The 16,220-nt window shown below is 45.5% G+C and overlaps 1 protein-coding gene across 11 annotated transcripts in view; it reads right to left on the bottom strand.

The window, feature by feature from the left end:
* ATG9B (autophagy related 9B) overlaps positions 1-16,220 on the bottom strand; it is a 268,139-nt gene that overhangs the window by 155,076 nt on the left and 96,843 nt on the right. The window lies entirely within an intron of this gene.

Below are 16,220 nucleotides of genomic sequence, written 5' to 3'. Positions count from 1 at the left end.
TTTAAATGAATCTCTGAGTAAACAGTAGCGGACATGACCTCAAACAAGGTAAAAAATGAACATGACAACTTTTTGCAATTTTTTGCAAAGCTATTATTTAATTTCTTATTTTAAAAGACTGAGTACATCATGTGCAAAAATTTGGACACCCTTCCAGTTGATTCATTACTCTTATTTTTTTAAAACAAAGTTGCTAACAATACTCAAAACGTTGATTGACTTCTTAGGCCTTCAATTAGTCTGGTGAAGACAATTTTACAGTTGAACAACCATTCTAACCATTCTAATATCTCATGTTGTTATTGTTGTTCTGGTCTACTTTCAACAACCATGGGCTCCTCAAAGCAGCTGTCTGACCATTTTAAAATAAAGATAATTTACTCTCACAATGTAGGGAAAGGCTATAAAAAATCTCAGTTTCAACTGTCAGAATCCTTGGTAAGAAATGAAAGTTACATGGAACTGTTGAAGTAAAGGCAAGATCTGGAAGACCAAGAAAAATCTCTGATAGAACTACCCAAAAACTGATCAGATTTGCAAAGCAGAACCCACACATCACTTCAAATGATCTGCTGAAAAATTTAACTTACACTGGAGTAATTGTCCATAGGGTCACAGTACAATGTTGCTTACACAATAATGTTTTCCATGGGAGGATTAGCAGAAGGAAACCTTTTGTATGACCCCATCACAAAAGGGATGACAAAAGTCATCATCTAAAAAATGCAAAACAAAACTTGATAGGCCTGAAACTTGTTGGAACATATCTTACAAGCTAACATCCCACAGTCAGTGAAGAAACTAAAGCTAAAAATAGGTTGGATATTACAGCAAGACAACCATCTGAACCTTACTTCAAAATCAGCCTTGAAGTACCTACAGGAAAGAAAGACAATGGTTTTGCAATGGGCTTCATACTCCTCTGACTTGAATATTATTGAAAATCTGTGGGGCATGTATGCAAGGAGATCTAAGAACATTTGTGAGCTAGAAGTTCTGAAAGAAAGACTGGGGAAAAATTACCAAAGGAAGAATATAAAGACTCAGCTGGCTACAGGGAATGTGTAGAATCAGTTATTTCTGCCAAAGGACGTGTTAAAAAGTATTGACTGAAAGAGTGTCCAAACTTTTGTAAATGCCATATTCACTTTTTAAATTATTTTTAATCGTTAAAATCAGCAAATAGTAATTTTGCATTAAAAATTGTAGAAAGATATCGTGTTTAACTTTGTAATTCACAAACTACAAATAATAGAAAAAATTCAGTATCTACTACCTAACTGCATAAACGTTCAATAGTAATTGAGAAACTACCATGACCAAATCGCTTACTACTTCCAAATTGATTTCTTCTTTTTAATCATAGATCTCTACCATATTGGGTTTTTTTAAAACAATTTTTATTGCAGATTAAAACAAATTGTGAAAAATGTAAATTTATGTCTTTAAGATTCTCAAAAGTAGCCTCTATTGCCTATTCTGTATTTTATAAAAGTCGCAATTACATTTTCACTTTCATGCACAAATATACATGCATGAAAAAGGAGAGGTCTAGGGGTATTCCAGGGCAGGGCTAGTACTTAGGCGTTTAAGTTGTTATTTTAAAAGACATTTACTCACACATTTTTACATCTGACATTTATCTGGAGTAAATTATATTAAACATGTTTATTGTGTAGTAATGACTGGAGGGAGGTCTGCGTGAACTGTGAGGAGTTCAGGCTGAAGAAGTAGAAAGGTCTTGAAGACTTGGAGAACTGGTGGACTAACTGGTTAATTTCCTTGACACATGTATATTTTAAATTGGCCAACTTATGCTAGTAAGTCCTCATGAGAAAGTCTACAGGAAACTCCCTCAGACTACCTTGAGGGACCAGGCACAACTATTTCGCTCAGTCTTCCTTAAGATCCAGACCCTCAAGTAATCCTGGGTGAAGGGAGGAGCCCCTCATCAGAGTATAAGTACTCAGGGCCTAGAATGGTTAAACAGGCCCCGCAGGCAGGAAGCCAGAATATGACAAGATGTTTGACTTTGTTACCAGCACTGCAAATTGTAAATTGTATATAAGAAAACAGTCTGTATTTGCCTTCTTTATCTTACTGGCTGTTTCCCAGTCATGACTGCCCAAGTTACCATATGTGGTGACAGAAGTGGGATCTTCTTGCTTAAAGCGGGAACCATAGGCAGAAGCCCACAGCTGCAGCAGAAAAAAAAGAGAAACAGAATCTTTTTCTTTTTTTTCCTGGGACTCACAGTTCCACTTACCCCACCCAATTTACAACAGGTCAAGGGGGCCAGCTCCGCCTGCATAGTAAGGTTTAAAGAACTAAGTAAGGGCCAGACAGGCCAGTAGGTTTTTTTTTAAATGTTTCCTCCTGTCTCCTTCCCCCAGAGAGATACCTAGTTTGGAGCCACCTGGAAAGCAGGGAAGATGGAACAGGTGGGCAGCAGCAATGGCAGAGCACCCTAAAAACCAAACTGACCAGCAGCAATCACTGCAAGAACAGGTGATGCAGCTGCACATGGTCCTAACCCAGATAGCACAGGCAGTGCAAACCACAGTAACCAGTCCACCTCCTTTGTCACTGACATTACTTAAGATGACCTCAGGAAAATGGTTTCCTGAAATATTTTGAACGCACAGTGCAACTGACAGTTTGGCCAGAGGACAAGTGGACCACCTATCTGGGGAATCTACTCATTGGGAGTAGTCAAGATGTCTTCCAAACCGCCAACCTGGAAGGGAGGGCCACATACCAGGAAGTCAAGGCCGCCATTCTAGAGAGAGCAGGACTCACCCCAACAGCGGTTTTGGCTGGGAGATCTTCAAACTGGGGAAAACCCATGGAACCTATTCCACAGACTTAAGGATGTTGCTTGGAAGTAGCTGCGCCTGGAAAGGAAGACCAAGTCCAAACGGGAGTATGGGTAACTGGAAAAGTCCCTCTGGTGTCAAGAATGCAGTCTTCGCCGCCGCTGGTGTGAGAAGAACCTGACAATAGCCTTTTGTAAGATCCAAGATAGAGATGAACTGGGCTGATGCCAGATGCTCAATCAGTTCATCCACTCATGGCATTGGGTATGCATCGAGTTTTGAGACCTCTGTAAGGGAGTCTATAGGAAACGGCCTCAGACCACCTTAAAGGACTGGGCACAGCCAGCTCTGCTTGTGTAGTCAGTGGTCAAGCAGTGAGTAAGGGCTGGACAGGCCAGCAGGATTTATTTTTCTCCTTCTCCTTTCTCAGGAGAGGCACGTAGTTTGGAAGCAGCTTGGTAAGCAGGGAAGATGGAGTAAGTGATCCAGGTCCTTGCTACACGGCAGCAACAATTACAGAACGCCCTGCAAATGCAAATCAATCAGCAGCAGGCCTTGCAAGGGCAGATAGTACAGCAGCATATAAATTCTGTGTAGGAGACACACCAACATCCTGAGACTTTGAACTGGGTCCCAGGATATTTTACACTGATAAATTAATATTCTCAATCAGTTAATACAATTTTTCCATCGTTTGGTGCCTCTGGCTTGATTTTCTGGCTCAACGTGTCTCCTTTCTCTCTGGTCTTGCCTGTGTTCTTTTTTTGTTTTCTCTCTCTGCTGTTCTGTTTCAATTCTCTCTCTCCCTTCTATCTCTTTCTTTTAGAGTGGATATTTTAATATTCTCTCTTCCTTCTCAGTTCTTTATTCTCTTCCTGCCTGCTCTTTATTCCCCAATTCTCCTCCTTTCTTTCCTCTTTCTCCAGTGTTCTCTCCTCCATTCCTCATCAGCTTCCTCTTGCTTTATCTTCCTGAATTCATTTCCTGCTTCCCTCAATCCAGGGCTCTCTTTTCCCTTCCTCATCATAATTCTTTTCTCCATCTCCTTCCCTGCTGTTGCGTCCGTCAGTCCTAGATGGCTTCGTCCCGTTTGCCTCACCTTGTTCACGGCTCCTCCCGCTTACCTTAGGAAAATGGCTACCACCGCGTCTGCAAGCCGCCCTCTCCAGCGTCCCCAGAACAGCTATGCTGCTGCCTCCCGTCATGCTCCTCCCAAGGGCCTACTAGGGTGCGCGCACACGCGACCCTCATCTTTATTCTAACATTGGCGCGAACCTTGGGGGCGTCCTCCTCATGTGACGTCATGCCATCCGGGTATTTAGCCTGCCCTTACGTGCTAGCTAATAAACAGGCCGATACAGTACAGTGCGCTCCAACGGAGCGCACTGTTAGCCTGCTCTTGGACGCGCGTTTTCCCTTACCCCTTATTCAGTAAGGGGAGGAAAACGCGCGTCCAACCCGCGGCACCTAATAGCGCCCTCAACATGCAAATGCATGTTGATGGCCCTATTAGGTATGTGTGCGGGATACAGTAAGTAAAATGTGCAGCCAAGCCGCACGTTTTAGTCTAAGAAATTAGCACCTACCCAAACGTAGGCGCTAGTTTCTGCCGGCACCTGGAAAGTGCACAGAAAAGCAGTAAAAACTGCTTTTCTGTGCACCCTCCGACTTAATATCATAGCGATATTAAGTCGAAGGTCCCGAAGGGTCAAAAAAGTAAAAAAAAAAAGAAGAAAAAATTTAAAATGGGCCGGCGGCTGTTGGGCCGAAAACCGGACGCTCAATTTTGCCGGCGTCCGGTTTCCAAGCCTGTGGCTGTCAGCGGGCTCGAGAACCGACGCCGGCAAAATTGAGCGTCGGCTGTCTTACCCGCTGACAGCCGCCGCTCCTGTCCAAAAAGAGGCAGTAGGGACGCGCTAGTGTCCCTAGCGCCTCTTTTTACTGCCGGGCCTAATTTAAATAAATGTTTTTACTGTATCGCGCGCACAGGAGAGTGTATCGGCCCGTGAGTTAGCAAGGATGGTGATATGGATCGTATGGATTAGTCTAGGCCGGTCTAAGCTACTCCGTCGCTTCCGTGCTGCCGCTGGAAGCTCTTTCTCTGCCCTTCGGTGTATTGACTAACCTGGGTACCCGCTCCTCGGGGGCCCTCTGCTTTATTTCAGGTGCCTTACAGGGATCAGGTACTTGCTCCTCGAGGGCCTGCTCTCCCTGCCTCAGTGCCAGTACCATCTACTTCAGCCTGGTGGAATCGCATACCTACAGCAACCATCTAGTGAGTAATCTAACTCTCAGTCTGTCTCATCCACAGCATTGCCTTGCTGGGAAACCTACACCGGAATTCCCCCATACCAACGGGGTGAGAAGGGTCCCCTCTGCCGAGGTTCCCGAGACTGCTACATCCAGACTACCTCACTACTGCCACCTCTAGTGTTATACATCAAGCTGTACAATAAAAGAGCTAATTCTGTGTTTGTGCGTCCTGAGTCTAACGCAGTACTGTGGCTCCCCACAGGGCCCCTCCCTGTGGGCGTTTTCATCTGCCACAGTACCCAAGAAGCCACCCAAACACCACTTAACCATAACACCTGCCTCAGTCCCTATTCTCTCTCTGCCTCTCCCCAGTACTCTTTCCCTCCATTTCTGGTCCTCTGTATCTCCAACTCCTTATACCCATTTCTTCCTCCCTCCCCATCCTGGGCCCTCTGCCCTGCCCCCCTCCCCCTCCCCGCCCCCATCCTTTCTCTCACTCTGCCTTTAATCCTAGGTTGGTTTCCCTTCCCTGATCCCCAGAAAGCTCTTCTTAAATCGCTCTTCCCACAATCTCTCTCCCAAAAAGACATTCACCCTCACCCCTGGAAAGCTATCACCCTATTCCCACCATTACCTAGAAAGCTCTTCTTGATGAATGGATTTCTGGTACAGTCTGGCCTTCCCTCCCCAAATGTTCTCTGCCCTGTTGTCACCCATTTTCGGGATCCTCCCTCTCTCTTTTGCCCTAGTCTCTATCCCCCATCTCTGTCCCTGTTCCTCAGTTTTCACTTCCTTGGTCTCTGATCCTCTATATCTCATTCTCTTTACATTTCACTCCCCATCCTGGGTCTTCTCTCTGACTGTACTCTCTTGCTCTGTTCCCCCATCCTACGTTTGGTCTTCCCTCTGCCTGACCCCCAGAAATGTTTTCACATTTCCCACCTTACTCCCTCTTCCCACCTCCTCCTCAAAAACTGTTCCCTCTTCCTACCCAAAAAAGCTTTCACTGTGCTTCCCTCCAAAGCTCTCACCATGTTCTCTCTCTCCTCCACCCAAAGCTCTCACTGTGCTCCCACCCTACCCACTCTCTCAAACCTCTGACCTTCCCCTCCCATCCCCAGTGCAGCAGGCCTACTTGCCTGATCCTCCTCACCAGCTGGTAGGAGAAACAGCATTTAATACAGTGTGCCTGACTTCCTTCCTGCATGGAGCCAGTTTCCCAGTATAAGCTGCTCAAATCTTATGGCTCATACCGCAAGACTGGCCCCATTCCTCATATGAAGCAGATGCTGTATTAAGCGCTGCTTTTCCTGCTAGGGTACGCCTTGGGGGAGATTAAGAGTGACAGCAAGGCTGCCAGGAAGAGAGAGAACAGTGGCAGGAGTCTGGGAGCTCAGTAGTGGTGGTGGAGGGCCCTGGGGTCCGGGAGCTCAGTAGCAGCAGTGCGCCATGGGATCCAGGAGCAGCGGAGTCAGGCCACAGGGGGGAAGAAGTTTAGCAGGAGTGACAGTGATGGGCTACAAGGGAGAGGGAACTTGGCAATAGTGGGCCACAGGAGAAGGAATGTGGCAGTAACGATGTTGGGCTGCAGGGGAAAAGGGAGCTCAGTGGGGGTGGCAATTATAAACTGGGCTGCACCTCTCTGGCTGAACTGTGTGATGCTGTCTCTCTTGAGTTGCCACTCAGTGCAAATGCAAGGTTTGCATACTGGTTGGCACCAGCTCTGTTCCTATGAACATAACCAAAACAATAGGCAACACTAAATTAACACTAAAACTAACACAAATGGGGAATCATCAGGTCAGGGTTATGGTTCCACTGAGATACTGAAGACATCAGTAACAGCTGAGTTTTGGGGACCATGAGATGAGATTACAGTCTAGTTTTATAATAGGGGTTTCCATCCGATATGGCTCCATGCCATTCTGATAAAGGAAAGAGGACATGTGGGCTGCTTCGAGGATCAGCACTATGTCCAGTCCTTTTCAATGTCTTTACTGATGATACTGTAGAAGGGCTGGAAGACAGACTGTGCCTAATTTTAGAAAATATAAACATCTGTAACAGAGTTTACATGTCAGGGGAATACATGAAATGAACAATCAATTTTTAAAAAATTAGAAGAATAGTTGAGTTGGCAACTAAATGCCATTGTGTTGTAAACTAAATCAAGAGCATAGCCAGAACTTAATTTTTGGGGGCCCATATTTAACATGGGTAGGCATTGTGGCCAATCCCCTCCCAATCCCATGTGGGTCTTCTCAATGGAGGTTACAAAACTCTTAATTTCTGGCAACACCATCTCCTGGCTCTTCACTGTCTCCCTAGCCTGTCTGTGCTGTTTCTCACTCTCCCTTTGTGGTTAAGGTAACTACTTTATAAAAAAGTGTTAATCTTTCATGTTGCTGAAGAGCTATTACATAAATAGGCTTTCACCCAGCCCAGGTATTCTTGGACTTTGAAGGGGCTGAGAGGAGACAGGATAAATAATTACCTGAAAAAGTAAAAGATTTGATGGCCTCCAACTTTTACATGTCTAGCAGAAGGGCAGTGGTATTTCCCATTCAAGTTAGCCTCCTTAAAAGCATAGGGGATCATCGACTGGCAGTGATTTCAATGCCTTCAGAACTTCTAACTTCTGAAACTTTTAAGGGACTAACTCAGATGGGATATGACCCTGCTGTTAGGGGTGAGGGCCTGAGCCAAAGGTACCACACAATTATACCTCCTATCTAAATAAGTGCAAAATCATACATTTAAGGAGAAGACATCCAAGGGATAAATGCCGTTTGGAAGGAGAAAATCTAGCAGTCAAACAGAAAATGGACCTGGGGTCTCATCATCTCTGATGACCTCAAAGAAACCAATCATTTCTATACAACAATGAGGGAAGGCTAACATAATGCTCAGGTGCATAGGGAGGCAATAATATTACCTCTGTACATATTTCTAGTGAGACTCCACCTGAATACGCCATCTATTTCTGGAGACCACAGAAGGCCATTGAGTAGGTGCAGGCAATTCAAATGAAGGATCAGATCAAGTAGAAGCTATAGCAGCACAGTAGGCAGATACAAATGAGCAGCATGAGAGAAGCAGAAGGATCTTATCTGACATGTTCAGCATTCTAGGCTTACTCGAGCAGTAAGTTTAGAATGCAATAATTCACCATCATCATCCTCATCGTTTATTTTTTTCATGCTCTTCCAGCTAAAGAGTTCAGAGCATGTTACAATATATGGAGGTCTACAAAAGATATAGTATACTGTACATCAGAATAGAATACAAACACCACAATTATCAATGTAGGAAAAGGATTTCTCCAAGCAAAGGGTACAATCATAAGAACATAAGAATATGCCATACTGGGTCAGACCAAGGGTCCATCAAGCCCAGCATCCTGTTTCCAACAGTGGCCAATCCAGGCCACAAAAACCTGGCAAGTACCCAAAAACTAAGTCTATTCCATGTTACCGTTGCTAGTAATAGCAGTGGCTATTTTCTAAGTCAACTCAATTAATAGCAGGTAATGGACTTCTCCTCCAAGAACTTATCCAATCCTTTTTTAAACACAGCTATACTAACTGCACTAACCACATCCTCTGGCAACAAATTCCAGAGTTTAATTGTGAGTTGGGTGAAAAAGAACTTTCTCCGACTAGTTTTAAATGTGCCACATGCTAACTTCATGGAGTGCCCCCTAGTCTTTCTATTATCCGGAAGAATAAATAACCGATTCACATCTACCCGTTCTAGACCTCTCTTGATTTTAAACACCTCTATCATATCCCCCCTCAGCCGTCTCTTCTCCAAGCTGAAAAGTCCTAACCTCTTTAGTCTTTCCTCATAGGGGAGCTGTTCCATTCTCCTTATCATTTTGGTAGCCCTTCTCTGTACCTTCTCCATCGCAATTATATCTTTTTTGAGATTCGGCGACCAGAATTGTACACAGTATTCAAGGTGCGGTCTCACCATGGAGCGATACAGAGGCATTATGACATTTTCCGTTTTATTCACCATTCCCTTTATAATAATTCCCAACATTCTGTTTGCTTTTTTACTGCCGCAGCACACTGAACCGACGATTTCAATGTGTTATCCACTATGAAGCCTAGATCTCTTTCTTGGGTTGTAGCACCTAATATGGAACCTAACATTGTGTAACTATAACATGGGTTATTTTTCCCTCTATGCATCTCCTTGCACTTATCCACATTAAATTGCATCAGCCATTTTGATGCCCAATTTTCCAGTCTCAGAAGGTTTCCTGCAATTTATGACAGAACAGGCAGATCAGAGCAGGTGTAGGGTAAATTAATAAAATAATATCAAGTTGATCAAAAACTAAGAGGGGGATAAATGAGGCAATTGGGAACCTCCATAAATAAAATAGATGAGTACATAATTAATAGGCGATGGGGAAAAAGAAGCAGCCAGTTACGGCTGATGCACAGTTCAATGAGGAAATATTGAGGCAGATTAAGATTTAGCATGTGGCGCTCATGTAGCAAACAGTTAAATCTGAGTCGAAGAAAACAAAGCAGCAATAGGATGGAACTAGAGTGGTAAGCCGCAAAGCTCCAGTTGAGGAGGAGAGTTGAGAGCCAGGTTTTTAGTTCCTTCCTGAAGGTGAGGAGGTTGTCCAGAGACAGCGAGTTCCAGAGGGTGCGGGCTGATCCTGAGAAGGACCTCTTTCTCATGTTGGAAAGCTGGATGACTTTGGAAGCTAGTACTACTAGGTGCGTGAGAGGCAAGGTAAGCAGAGTGTGGGAGCAGGGTGTACAGGGAGAGTCGGCCTTTTAGGTAGGTGGCAGCAAGCCTTTGAGTGCTATGAAAGCCAAGACCAGGATTTTGAAAGTGATGCAGTAGAGATATTTTTTAAAATTTATTATTGCACTTATTTTCTGCTATGTATAATACAAGTTGAGCTGTATGTTTTATAAAAAAAAAAATCCATAAAATAATAAAATATAAAGCAAAATTGCTTACCTTGTAATAGGTGTTATCCCAGGACAGCAGGATGTAGTCCTCACATATGGGTGACATCGGTAATGGAGCCCTATGTACGGAAAACTTCTGTAAAAGTTTCTATGAAACTTTTGACTGGCACCAGAGTGCCTACTGAGCATGCCCAGCATGTCATGATATTCCCTGCCACAGGGGTCTCCCTTTAGTCTTTGTTTGTAGCAAATAGCGTTAGCCAAAAATAAAATAATAAAACGTATCGGACCCAACTCCGCGGGGTGGCGGGTGGGTTTCGTGAGGACTACATCCTGCTGTCCTGGGATAACACCTATTACAAGGTAAGCAATTTTGCTTTATCCCAGGACAAGCAGGATGCTAGTCCTCACATATGGGTGATTAGCAAGCTAGAGGCTGATTCATTTTGTGCTGAAATGACCGTAAGGTATTGTTATTGAAATGAATCAGTCGAAATCACAGCAGGTTGGATGTAGAAGGAGTTGGGATTAAACTGGAAACAAGTTCTTTAAGACGGATTGTCCATATGCTGAATCTTGTCTTCCCTCTTTGTCTAGACAGTAGTGAGCTGCAAAGGTGTGAAGAGAACTCCATGTTGCTGCTTTACAAATGTCCAGAATAGGTACAGAGCGAAGGTGTGCTACTGAAGTTGACATTGCTCTGACTGAATGTGCTTTTACTCGCCCTTGGAGAGTAAGGCCTGCTTTTTCATAACAAAATTGTATGCAATCTGCTAGCCAGTTTGACAGAGTATGCTTACCCACTGCCTTACCTGGTTTGTTTGGATCATAGGACACAAACAGTTGATTTGATTTTCTTTGGGCTGTAGTGCGGTTTAAATAGAAAGATAACGCACGTTTACAGTCCAAAGTGTGTAAGGCTCTCTCTCCCTGGTGAGAGTGAGGCCTAGGAAAGAATGTAGGTAAAACTATGGTTTGGTTCAAATGAAATTCCGTGACAACCTTAGGAAGGAATTTTGGATGTGTACGGAGGACTACTCTGTCATGAAGGAACTTCGTGAAGGGTTCGTAAGTTACTAGTGCTTGTAGTTCACTGACCCTTCTAGCTGATGTAATGGCTATGAGAAATACCGTTTTCCAAGTAAGGAATTTAAGGTCACAGGTATTTATGGGTTCAAATGGAGAACGCATAAGCTTGGTTAAAACTACGTTCAGGTCCCATTGAATGCTTGGGGAATGAACTGGAGGTTTAATGTGAGTTAGGCCTCTCATGAATTTACTGACGAGAGGCTGCGTGGAGATCGATGCATCTCCTAGCTTGTTATGATAAGCTGAGATTGCACTTAAGTGTACCCTTACCGATGACGTCTTAAGACCAGAGTCTGAGAGATGGTAAAGGTAATCTAGTAGCGAGGTAGTGGGGCAAGTGAAAGGATCTAAATCTTTCTGAGTGCACCATAAAGTAAACCTTTTCCATTTGTAGGAGTAATTCTTTCTAGTGGAGGGTTTACGTGCAGCTATTAGTACCTGAGATATACTAGTTGAAAGGTTGAATGGTTGTAAGATCAGGCTTTCAACATCCATGCTGTCAGGGACAGGGATTGAAGGTTGGGATGGCGCAACTGACCCTGTTCCTGAGTTATGAGATTGGGAGCTACTCCCAGGCGAATTGGATCCCTGACTGAGAGATCTAGCAGTGTGGGGAACCATACTTGTCGAGGCCAATATGGGGCTATGAGTATCATGGACCCCTTGTCCTGTTGTAGCTTTACTAATGTTTTGGTTATGAGCGGTATTGGTGGATACGCGTATAACAGGCCTGAGTTCCAATGGCGGGCAAACGCGTCCTTTGGTAAGCTGTTCTGCCGGAAGAGGAGAGAGCAGTAATTGTTCACCTTGTAGTTCAGATGTGACGCAAAGAGATCTATTGTTGGTTGACCCCAGCGTTGAAATATCTTGATTGCTAACGCTGGGTCGAGGGACCACTCGTGTGGTTGAAAGTGACGGCTGAGGCGATCCGCTACTGTGTTGTGGATGCCTGCTAGGTAGGTGGCCCGTAGTAGGATTGAGTGTGCTAGGGCCCAGTCCCATATTTGAGCCGCTTCCTGGCAAAGGAGGTACGAGCCCGTACCACCCTGTTTGTTGATGTACCACATGGCTACTGTATTGTCCGTTTGGATCAGAACAGTCTTGTGTGAAAGGCAGTCCTTGAATGCATATAGAGCATAGCGTATAGCTCGAAGCTCCAGGAAATTTATCTGAAAGGAGGCTTCTTGCTTTGTCCACTTGCCCTGTGTTTTCAGATGAGCAATGTGCGCTCCCCATCCCAAGGTGGACGCATCTGTAGTTAAAGTCACTTGTGAAACTGGTTGTTGGAAAGGTAGGCCTTTGAGCAAGTTGATTGGTGATGTCCACCAGAGAAGGGAATACTTCAGCTCTGGTGTTATCTGGATGTGAGTGGACAGTGGTTGAATGGCTTGAATCCATTGAGATTTGAGTGTCCATTGCATTAGTCGCATGGTCAGTCTGGCCATGGGAGTGACGTGAACTGTTGAGGCCATGTGTCCGAGTAGGATGAGGCACTGATGAGCTGTGACTGTATATTGATTGCGAATAGAATGTACTAGGAGAACGAGCGATTGAGCCCGGTCTTTCGGAAGAAAAGCCTTTGCTGTGATGGTGTTGAGATCTGCACCTATGAACTGCAACTGGTGAGATGGTGTGAGCTGGGATTTGTCGTAATTGATGAGAAATCCCAAGGAGTGAAGCAATCTTATTGTGAGATGGAGAGAAGTGACAGCTCCGCTCTGTGTATGACTCTTGATGAGCCAATCGTCCAAGTAGGGGAACACATGTACTTGTTGCTTGTGAAGATGTGCCACCGCTACTGCTAGACACTTTGTGAACACTCGAGGTGCTGAGGCAAGGCCGAAAGGTAGCACCCTGTATTGGAAGTGTTGACCTTGTACCAGAAATCGGAGGAACTGTCGATGAGGTGGAAATATGGGAATGTGAGCGTAAGCGTCTTGAAGATCCAGAGAGCAGAGCCAATCTCCTTTTTGAAGAAGAGGTAGCATGGTGCCTAAGGACACCATCCTGAATTTTTCCTTCCTTAAAAATTTGTTGAGATTTCTTAGGTCCAGGATAGGACGTAGACCCCCGGTTTTCTTTGGAATGAGGAAATATCGGGAGTAGAATCCTGTGCCCCACTGAGGCCTGGGAACTCTTTCGATGGCCCTGGCAGTCAGGAGGGTAGATAATTCTGCTTGCAGGATTGTGTAATGATGAGACACTGTCCAAGACGGCATAGGGGGATTGTCTTTTGGTACAGTGAGGAAGTCCAAGTGGTACCCCTGAGATATGATTGAGAGTACCCATTGGTCCGTAGTGATGGAGGTCCAAGTTTGAAGATGGTGAGCAACTCGGCCTCCAACCGGTACTTGTGGATAGGGATTTTGATAATGACTCATGCCCTCTGGTTGAACTTCAAAATCCGGAAGTGGACGCCGCAGGCGGAGGTTGTTGAGGCCTAGCAGGTCTTTGGCGAGGCTGAGACCGTTGAGCAGGTCTTTGTTGTCTGGGCCTGGCTACTGGTGGATAATACCGCCTAGGGCGGTAATATGGCTTTCTTTGTTCCCTTCTTGGAGGCCTCCTTGAAGGTTGATGTACCTCTTGTGGCAGCTGAGAAAGCTGTTTGAGGGTTTCTGTATGGTCCTTGATGGTGGCTACTGCCTCCTTGACCTTATCGCCAAAGAGGTTCTCCCCTAAGCAGGGCAGGTCCGCCAAGCGCTCCTGTACCTCTGGTCTCAGCTCTGAAGATTTAAGCCAGGCCCATCTTCTCGCTGTTATTCCAGCTGCAGATAATCTGGAGGTTGTCTCGAATGAATCATACGTGGCCCGAACCTCGTGTTTCCCTGCCTCTAGGCCCTTATGTACTAGGTTTTGAAAACCTTCCTGAAGATGGTCAGGTAACTGCTGAGACAGGGATTCCACTTGCTTCCATAGGTCACGCTGGTACTGGTTCATAAAAAGCTGGTATGAATTTATTCTAGCTACCAGCATCGCAGCTTGGAAGATTTTCCGACCAAGATTGTCCAAGAACCTATTATCCTTTCCAGGAGGTATGGAGGCGTGTTGCTTTAATCTTTTGGCCTTCTTTTGGGCCGACTCGACCACCACTGACTGGTGCGGTAGTTGAGTTTTTTGGAACCCCGGGATGGGTTGTACTAGGTAAGTGGCATCCGCCCGCTTATTAACAGCTGCCACCGACCCAGGGTGTTCCCATATCCTGTACATAAGTTCTTGTAAAACTTCATGAACAGGAATAGCAAGAATTTCCTTGGGAGGGTCCACGAATTGAAGCACCTCCAAGGTTTTTTGCCTGCTGTCCACTTCAGAGATGAGAGAAAAGGGAATTGTTTGAGACATCTCCTTAATAAAGTTGGAGAAAGAGAGATCCTCCGGTGGTGACTTTCTTCTATCTTCTGGGGGAGAAGGCTCAGAAAGGAGGTCTTCATCCGAGGAGAAATCTTCGTCACTATCATCCAGAGGGAGCTCCAACGGCCTAGTAGGCTTAGTTGGCATTTCAGAAAGTGGAGTCTGAGGTCTGAGGGGTGGTGGGACACCCGAAGGACCTGGTATTGGCTCTTGACTGTCATCTACATCTATAGGTTGTGGTGGAGATGAGAAGCAATGTATTAGTGAGTCCAGCTTGTCCATTAATGGTTGAAAAATGGACTCTTGAAAAGGCATCGAGGGTGCCATCGGGATCGATGGCCGTGGTGGAATCGATGGTACCCGGGGAATCGGCAATGCTGAATCCGGTGGCTGCGGCCTAGGTAGAACCGGTAATGGAATCGGCGCCATCGAGGAGAGCGGTGATTTCCTTGGCATCGGTAGTGAAGGAATCGGTGATGGAACCGGAGATCCTCCTATGACCGGTGTCGATGGCAGAACCGGAGTGGCAGGCCGTGGCATCGCCTCGATAAAGGCATCCTTAACCGCTTGACGTATGTAATTGTCAAGTTCCGCCCGCATGGATGATGTGAACAGAGCACCCATGGGGGGAGGCGGTGGCGGCGACAGTAGTACAACCTCAGGGCCCTGAGGAGGTACGATTCCTTCCGCCGGAATCGGCGAGGGTTGGTCTGTCGGTGGCTCGGAAGCCTTACTTTGGAGCCGGGCTTTCTTACTCGGTGCCCCGTCCTCCGCCGATGGCTCGCCGGGTATCGGAGCGATGGTTGCTGGTTGCGGCCTGCGATGCCGATGGCGATGTTTATCTTTTTCGCGCCCTTTTTCGCTACTCGATGTGGACGCTCTGGACGATGGTGAGGGGGAGGAAAAAGGAGCGTCTCCCGAGTCACCGGAGTGACGTTTCTTCAAGACCACTTTCCTAATCGCCCCAGCCGGAGACGATTGTGTGGAAGTAGACGGAGCAGTAATCAGATGAATTTTGAATAATTGCTCCATCTTGTCCATCCGTAAACGTCGACCTTTCGAGGTCATCGTAGCGCATAAGGGACAATTTTTTACATCATGACCTTCACCAAGGCAAAGTACACAGTCTTGGTGAGGGTCTGTAATAGACATATTTCTCGCGCATTTCGGACATTTTTTAAAACCTGTAGCCATTTTGTGGCCGGGCAGCCGTCGACGGCCTAAGGCTCAGGTAAATTTTGTTTTTAACGAAAAAACGGCACGGAACCGCGAGAACGGGAAAAACTCACCGCGATGATCAAACTAAGGGAGACCCTCTGCGGTTGAAGTTTTTTAAAGCTTTCCGTAAGGAAAATATGTGGAGAATCCCACAGGACTCCTGATAACCGCGAGGCTAATTGCTTCGCGGAAAAAAGAAGACTAAAGGGAGACCCCTGTGGCAGGGAATATCATGACATGCTGGGCATGCTCAGTAGGCACTCTGGTGCCAGTCAAAAGTTTCATAGAAACTTTTACAGAAGTTTTCCGTACATAGGGCTCCATTACCGATGTCACCCATATGTGAGGACTAGCATCCTGCTTGTCCTGGGATAAAGATAGTTTCTTATTCAAAACTTCTTTACAGAAAATAATAAAAGTTGAGCTTGAATGAGTGAAAGTAAAGCTGGTACCAGAATGGGAAGAATAATCTGTTGCTGAAGAGTCACTGCTGTACCTAATTCAGGAGAGCAGTGACTTGTAATAAACCTGTCAGTACTTTGCTCCATTGCTTTAC

This window comes from Rhinatrema bivittatum, chromosome 2, assembly GCF_901001135.1.
Source record: "Rhinatrema bivittatum chromosome 2, aRhiBiv1.1, whole genome shotgun sequence".
In the NCBI taxonomy this organism is placed as follows: domain Eukaryota; kingdom Metazoa; phylum Chordata; class Amphibia; order Gymnophiona; family Rhinatrematidae; genus Rhinatrema; species Rhinatrema bivittatum.
This window is presented reverse-complemented; position numbering and strand designations above follow the sequence as displayed.